This window comes from Mustela putorius, unplaced genomic scaffold, assembly GCF_011764305.1.
Source record: "Mustela putorius furo isolate JIRA1106 unplaced genomic scaffold, ASM1176430v1.1 tig00003909_pilon_pilon_pilon, whole genome shotgun sequence".
NCBI lineage: Eukaryota > Metazoa > Chordata > Mammalia > Carnivora > Mustelidae > Mustela > Mustela putorius.
Window position 1 is genome coordinate 31,907,846 of NW_025422057.1, and position 9,036 is coordinate 31,916,881.

The following is a 9,036-nucleotide window of genomic DNA, read 5'->3' on the forward strand; positions in this document are numbered from 1 at the left end:
AAGTGTCTGACTCTTGATTTCAGCTCTGGTCATGATCTCAGTGTTGTGAGATCAACCCCGCATCAGGCTCCATGCTGGAACGGACCTCCAACCTCTGCCCCTCCACCCCTCTAAAAAACAAACAAATAAATAAAGATTGATATTGAATATAAGTATCGATTAGACCAATATACAGTGAAAGAGGAGGTAAAGAGATTTCATTCTCCCCACAACACATTTTGAGTCCTTATGGCTGATTGACTAGTGAAAGTATCTTTCCACAAAGAAATGGGTATTAATTAAAATAATTATGATTATGAAGTACAAATTGCATACAGTGAATCAGAGGATATTTCTAAACAATTTCCAATAGGAGGTAGGTATCTTGAATCATCTCTAGACTGAATTCTAACTACAATTCTCAGATATGGAGAGGAAATTTCTAGAAAGTAAATGTAAATGGAGACCTCATCTTTTGGAGGTTGTCTAAGCTCATTGATACGAGGGTTCCTCTTGGTTAAACAAGCCTCCTTTCCCCCCTTAAATAACTAAGAAAATTCGATGAACCAAAACTATCACTCAAATCTAAAGGTCAGGAAACATTGTGAGTACAAGTATGATCACATTTCCAGATGCTGGAGCTCCTCCATGTTTTACCCAGACAAATCCCACCATTGGACTGCATTTGTTGGACTAAGCACTACAGGGAAAAAATTGACAGCCCCTCAACTTCTGAACCTGAACTGGGCCATAATTTACTGTGGAAAGGAATTGAAGGAATTTCATGTTCTTGGAAGCTTCCTGGATTATAAACTCTGAACTAGAGCTAACAGTGAAAGTGACCAAACAGACAAAATTTAAAAGGTCATGCTCCAGAGAGGTGGCCCCACCTTCTAACCCAGATAAGGGGTTATTATTCCTTATTCCTACATCTTACAGGGACCCATAAACCAGAAACCCAAAATGATGAATTTAGTGAAAATCACACAGACACTCTGTCCCTGAGGAGACAAGTGCTCAGGGATGGCACTGGACAACTCACAATGTTCCCCATCTGCTGCTGTGATTCACACAGTTCAGGCCCCAGAAGAAAAGCTCTGCTGTATCTCTTACGCTGTGTCCCTGAAGAAGAGAAGACCGTGTCCAAATGAAGACTTGAAGACTGAGGCACTGCTGATATCAGAGATGGGTCTTGTTTCAGAATGGGGGAGAATTTGAGTTGGAGAAATAAGTAGGAAAAAAAATTAAATCATCATATCTTTCTTCTCAAATAAAATGACTGCAATAGAGGTTTCGAATGGTGAAGTATTTTCTAATAGAGCAAAGTGTTCATTTTCTTGAACTCCTTATATCCACTACTCAAAATTTCACACAGTTTTTACAATAGTTACACGTGGCAACTGAGGAACAATTTGTGATATTAAACAATTACATCCTAAGTTTGTACGCATGGCAGTCTGGATGTAACATATATGACACACAGCTCCTATTCTTCTCGTTGGCAGCTATAATTATAGAGTTTCATGTTTATAACAATATTTAACAAGACCTAACTGAGTTTTTTAAACTTGAGTTAAGATTTTCAACTTCATTTAAATAAATATAAATTTTGAGATTCAGTATTATTTATGCTTTGCCTTGCCTTTAAATTTGGCAGGTAATTTTTACTATATTAGAAAAAAATAATTTCTTGAAGACATTGAATTTCAAAGATTTTTACATTTACTTAAATTTTGTATAAAATATTTTTTGTGGCAGTGGTAAAAGTTAGCCTCAAATTTTTTTTATGTATTTCCCCTAGAGAGATAGGGGATCCATATACTCTCTGGGTGGACTTATAACTGCTTCAACCAACAGAATACAGTGCATTGTGTGGCTTTTTCTTTCTTTTTTTTTTTTAAGAAAAAAAACTTTTTTTTTGACAGCGAGATCACAAGTAGGCAGAGAGGCAGAGAGGAGGAAGCAGGCTCCCTGCTTAGCAGAGAGCCCAATGTGGGGCTCCATCCCAGGACCCCGGGGCCATGACCCCAGCTGAAGGCAGAGGTTTTAACCCACTGAGCCACCCAGGCACACCTTTTTCTTTTTCTTTTTTTTAAGATTTACTTATTTATTTTAGAAAGAGAGAGGGAGTGCAGTGGGGAGGGGCAGAGGGTAAGAGAGAATCCTGAAGCAGATTCCCTGCTGAGTGCAAAGCCTTGCACGGGGCCCAATCCCAGGACCCCAAGATCTTGACATGAGCCTAAATCAAGAGTCAGCCGCTTAACCAACTGAGCCACCCAGATGCCCCTTTTCCAACTATATTTAAAGTAATCATGTGGGGGAGCCTGGGTGGCTCAGATGGTTAAACCTCTGCCTTCAACTCAGGTCATGATCTCTGAGTCCTGGGATGGAACCCTGGGTCATGGGATGAACCCCACATGAGGCTTCCTGCGAAGTGGGGAGTCTGCCACTCCCCCTGCTTGTGCTCTATCTCTCTCTCTCTCCAATGAATAAATAAAATCTTTAAAATTAAATAAATAAATAAATAAATAAATAAAGTAATCATGGTCTTTAAGAGTTCTAATTAGGGGGCACCTGGGTGGCTCAGTCGGTTAAGGCTCTGCCTTTGGCTCAGGTCATGATCTCAGGGTCTTGGGAAGGAGCCCAGCATAGGGCTCTCTGCTCAGCAGGGAGCCTGCTTTCCCCTCCCTTTCTCCCAGCCTCTCTGCCTACTTGTGATCTCTCTGTTTCAAATAAATAAATAAAACCTTTAGAAAAAAAGAGTTCTAATTAGTATGTAAGTTTAAGTAAATCACTAAAATATGTTGTGATTTTTTTTTAAGATTTTATTTATTTATTTGACAGACAGAGATCACAGGTAGGCAGAGAGGCAGGCAGAGAGAGGAGGGCGAAGCAGGCTCTCTGATGAGGAGAGAGCCCAATGCTGGGCTCCATCCCAGGACCCTGAGATCATGATCTGAGCCAAAGCCAGAGGTTTAACCCATTGAGCTACCCAGGCACCCCTAAAATATGTTGTGATTTAAATAGCTGGTGTCTTTTTTATTTTTATTTTCTTTGGAAGGCCGTGCTAATTTTATTAACCAATATAGTGCATAAAGTGTAAGTCTAGAATTTAAAAATCACAAACTTTTCTAGAAACCAGTAAGAAAATACAAATAACCTATATTAACCAGAACAGGAACACAATTCAATTATCTTAAACAATAAAGGGGCTTTATTGGATCCCAAAACTTTGGTGTCTAGAAGCAGGTTGGGCTTAAGGTACAGCTGGATCTAGAGCCCCCAAAACGACAGCAGAACTGAGTTCTCATTGCTTTCTGCCAGCCTCTGAGTTTCTCCTTAGACACAGCACATGGTACAAATTCAGGCTTACACAGTCCTTAGTTCGTGAGATCTCTGCAGAAGCTTCTCTCCAATAGTCCCCACAGAAGTTCTATTGAAAGCTCTGTTTAGCCTGCCTTGAATTACATGCCTGTTCTTTCACCACTGTGGCTAAGGAGCTGCAGGACTCAGGAAGGCCAGGCCTGGTCATACACTCATCATGAAGCCACGGGGAATGGATGCCTCACAATAAATAAGAATTCTCTTACCAGGGGCTAGGGAAAGAGATGCTGAACAAAAAACCAACATATATCCACACATAACCCAATAGAAAAGTTCTTGTAGGTAAAGGACACGAACAAGCAATCCTGATAAAACTATAGATGGCCAATAAACATAAAAATAGCTTCAACCTCACCATTAGTCAGGGAAATACAAAGTGATTCTTTTTTTATTTTTCTTTTTTGGGGAAATGAGCACTTTCCATACACTTGGGGAAAGTAGAAAGTTATGCAGACCTTTGGGAAAGCTAAGATGGGTCTATCAGAAAGCACATCCTTTGACCCAACAACCTACCTTATACAACTCCGTCCAAAGAAATTCACACACATGCCCACAAATACATTAAAAAGATATTTGCTTCAGGAATGTAATAGCAAGAGAAAAGATAAGGGGATAGTTAAATATTGGGTTTTTCGTAGTACTGAATCCTATTTAAAAATAAAGCAAGTGGGGCGCCTGGGTGGCTCAGTGGGTTAAGCCGCTGCCTTCGGCTCAGGTCATGATCTCAGGGTCCTGGGATCGAGTTCCGCATCGGGCTCTCTGCCTGCTTCCCTCTGTCTCTCCCTGCCTGCCTCTCCATCTACTTGTGATTTCTCTCTGTCAAATAAATAAATAAATAAAATCTTTAAAAAAAAAAAATAAAGCAAGCTGTGGAACAGTACATATATATGATCCTATTTATATAAAAACAGCATTTGTATGTGTATGTATGGAAATGTATGAAAAAAGACTAGGTAGATGTACATAAAACTGTGGGCGGCGGAATGTGACTAGAAACATTGGAGAAAAGTGTCTCTCTTTGCTCTTACAGTTGTGTGTCATTTAAGTTTTGTACAATGAGATGGTAGTCCTTTATAATTTCATAATTTAAAAAAGAAAAATAGGCAAACACAATTCACAATGGGAAGTGCAAATGACCAATAAACATGAAATGGTGTTCCTCTTTACCAGTAATCAAAGAAAGATAAAATACGTCTATCTGAGTGACACAATTATTGAACGATGCAGGGTTGGTGGGAGGGTAACAGGCTCTTTACTGATGGGGCTGTAATTTAGTATCATCTGTCTGGTGGTATTTCTTAAAATGTTAAATGTGTCACTGAATAAATCTATTTCTAGCTATTTATACTATAGAAATACCCACATAGGCAGCAAAATATGTCTATAAGGATGTTAACTCTAGTTTATGTAGAACAAAAAATTGGGAAGAACTTAATTAGCCATCCATAAAGGGTTGGTTAAATAAGCTCCAGTATATTCATGCAATGGAAGGGTGCCGTGGCCATAACCAGCAACGTCTATTTGCATCCAAGTAGAATGGGGAGGGAAGGCAAGTTTCAGCGTGGTGAAAATAGCTGGTGTCTTTAATAAAAATTATTTCTCCTACATATGAAGGAAGTTCAGAGGTAGAAGTTCTAGGCAGGGTTGAAGTTTCCATGGCTGTCAGAAATCCAAGTTTCTTCCATTTTGCTGCTTACCTCTGTTTAACATGTCTTCTCAGTGTTCTAAGAGGACATCTCAAGCTTCAGCCATCTCACTCAGAATTTAAGCAGCTGGATGGAGAAAGGAGGGAGAAAGAGGAATAGCCTTCATTTCTCAAAAGATTTTCCCCAAAGTCCCATCTGTTCTTTAATGTATATCTCATTGGTCAGAACTATAGGCATAGCCCCACCTAGCTACAAAGGAGGCTGAGAAACACCATCTGTTGGTTACATGATGCTCAGAAAAACGCGGACTCTGTGTGCCTAAGAGAGAAGGAAGAATGGTTAGTGGTCAGCAAGTAGCAGCCTCTAGCGTAAAAGGCACAGAGTCAGACTGGAGAAAAGATGGGACTGTAGACAGTCTGCAGAGGATGAAATGAGGTCGAAAAGGAAAAAGAAAAGAGAAGAAAAGAAGTAGATACCCCTCTTATATTAAAAGCATCCTTTCAGGGCACCTGGGTGGCTCAGGGGGTTAAGCCTCTGCCTTCAGCTCAGGTTGTGATCCCAGGGTTCTGGAATCGAGCCCCGCATCCGGCTCTCTGCTCGGCGGGGAGCCTGCTTCCTCCTCTCTCTCTGCCTGCCTCTCTGCCTACTTGTGATCTCTGTCAAATAAATAAAATCTTTTAAAAAATCCTTTCTTCTGTCCAGTTTAATAAATATTTGCCTGCCCCGAGATCAAAAGAATATTCTCTCATGTTATCTTGTAGCAGCTTCATTGTTTTACCCACCTACAGTCCATGCGAAAGTCATGTTTGGGTATGTCTAGCTAGGAAGCAAGATACACTGTTGTCTGTATGAATATCCAGTTGGCCCAGCACAACTTCCTGACAGATCATCCTTCCCTCCCTGCATGGTAGTATCACATTTTTGTCATAGATCGAGTGACCACATATGTGTAGGTCTGTTTCTGGACTCCATTCTTTTCCACTGGTCTATCCTACAGTCAAAGCTGTTTCATTTTCTTCCAGTAATTATTTTATCTTAATAATAAGAGGTGATATATAGTAGGAACAGGCCCTCCAACTTTGTTCTTCTCCAAGATTCTCTTGGGTACTCCTGGTCTTTTGCAATTTCACATGACATTTGAAATCAGCTTGTCAATTTTTACCAAAAAATGCCAAGATTCTTATTAGGACTATAATGAATCTATACATCAGTTTGGAAAGAACTGACGTGTTGTCATTCATAAATCTACCTAGCCATTAATTGCATGTAGCTCTCCATTAATTTAGGCTTTACTTAATTCTTCTCAGAAATCATATACAGTTTGATATGCAGAGATCTTAGGTATGTAATATTTTGTTATTATAAACTTTACCATCTAAAATTTTAGATGATATTTATAATACAGTTGAGTTTATGTATTGACCTTGTGTTTATTTTTCTCATTGCTCATATTCTTACATTTCTCAGCTTCCATGTGGGATCATTTTTCCCTTAACCTGCATAACTCCCTTTAGCAATTCTTGGTGTGGATTTGGTGATGGTGATCTTCTTTCTCAATGTTTGCTTTCTAAACACATTTTTATCTTATCCTCATATCTGAAGAATATTTTGCTAGGTATAGAATTATAATGTGGCTTTTTCTAAGTCATTGTTCAACTTTTTATGACTTTCCTCATTACTGTTAAAAATTCAGGTTTCAATGGGGGGCCTGGGTGCCTCAGTTGGTTAAGTGACTGACTTCAGCTCAGGTCATGATCTTGAGGTAACTGGAATCAAGCCCGGCATCGAGCTACTGCTCAGTGGAGAGTCTTCTCCCTCTTGCTTCCTCCCTCTACCCCTCCCCCAGCTCATGCTCTCTCTCTCAAATAAATAAGTCTTTTATTTTAATATTTTAAGTAAAATCTTAAAAAGAAAAAAACAGTCTCGTTCAGGTCTTACTATTCTCTGTTGAAGGTAATAATGTCTTTACAACCTATATTTTTTGTAGATGTTCTCTTTTTCATTCTGCCTTGAGGGTGTTGAAGGAGGAATGCTGCATGTGCAGCTTCCCAAGGTGAGCTCGTATCAGTCTTCAAGATGTGAAGTCTCTCTCTTCCTCCCACACATAAAAGCCATTGCAGCTTTTCAGCAAAAGTACTGACATGGACTGCCCCTCCCCACTTTAGGAGCAAGTTCTTTTGCTACCCACTGCATGTGCAAGTGGGAGTAAGGTGGAGAGGCTGACTGTCTCTTCCTAGAACCGTTCTAATCAATAACTCACACATTGTCCAAGGGCCCTACTGATGCCAATAGTTGTTTTTTTTTCCTGTGTACCTAGAGCATCCCCAAGAACCACCTTGCATTTCTGCAGTAAGCCTCTGTTATGCAACTTTTGTCTGTCTACCTTCAATCCTATCCCATCTGCTTCCTGTTTTTCAAGGATTCTCATAAAGCCTGGTCCATTGAGAACACCCCTTCATGTTTTTCAGTATTAACGTATGCACATGAGTTTGTGTACCCATGTAAGGTTTTTGTAGTTTTTAGATTTGGGAAAGAGAGGAGGAGTTGGGAGAGGCTAGTGGCTAGAACTCGCTCTCAGTTAGCCATCCTGATTCAATCTCAGTTGATCTCTAAGTACATACTGAACTCTTTAATACCAAACACAGCTGCTAGTATCATATGACCTAATTTAGAAATACCTGCTTCTGAAATGATGTCATATTAAGCTATTTCAATTTAAGACTTGTTTCTATGTTAAAACTAATATTTGCAGGACATGTGTGAATAAATTCCATTCTCCCTCAACAAAATTATCTTTTAGATTTTAATATTAGATCCCAAGATAATTGAGAGTTCTGTATCACAGATTCCTACAAACATACAACAGCAACAAGAGAAAGAGTATTTTTGCTCAACTATAACAAAAATGAGGGGGCAAGTAACTATTTTTAAAAATTTGTTAAGTGCTAAGTTCTTTATAGATTTTGCACTTAATGAATTTTTAAGAACAGTTCCTTTCCCCCTCATTTTTGTTATAGTTGAGCAAAAATACTCTTTCTGTTGTTGCTGTTGTATGTTTGTAGGAATAATCCATCAAGAAATGGGCAGATATTTCTGCAAAGAAGACATCCAGATGGCCAACAGACACATGAAAAAGTGCTCAACATCACTCAGCATCAAGGAAATACAAATCAAAACCACAATGAGATACTACCTCACACCAGTCAGAATGGCTAAAATTAACAAGTCAGGAAATGACAGATGTTGGAAAGGATGCAGAGAAAGGGGAACCCTCCTATACTGTTGGTGGGGATGCAAGCTGGTGCAGCAACTGAAAAACAGCATGGAGGTTCCTCAAAAAGTTGAAAATAGAGCTACCCTACACCCCAGTATTGGCTAGGTTTTAGGTAAGTAAACCAGATCTCAATTTAAACCTCTTTTTGAGGTTCCTCAAAAAGTTGAAAATAGAGCTACCCTACACCCCAGTATTGGCTAGGTTTTAGGTAAGTAAACCAGATCTCAATTTATATCTGTGAACAAGCAACTAAAATAATCCAGATGTCAGACCTGTGCAGACGGAGGAAAACATGGGGTCTAGCGGGAGCAAAATTTTGATCATCCAGAGTTGTAGTACCCCATTCGGTAGCTTGTAGTCACATGTAGTTATTTAACTTGGGAATCAACTAAAATTTTTAAATTCAGCTCGTTAGTCACATGAGCCACATTTCCAGGGCGCGAATAGCCCCCTATAGCCATGGCAGCCAAACTGAAAAGGGAAGACAGAGAACATTTCCGACACGGCAGAAGTTCTGTTGGACAGTGCTGCGCTAGAGAATCAGAAGAAAACGCCGCCTCTCCAGGGAAAGACCCAAACTTCCCGAAAAGAGTTACGGCAAGTGGCCATTTTAATGGCAAAAATATAAGTTGTCTTCTCTATCCCTTGACTATTTCCATTCCCGCGTCTTATTTTCCCTTCAGCTCCTACAAAACCTCTCCTTTCCTACTCTTTCTCTTCGTAGCTTCTCACATTTTCCCCCACTCCACTTCT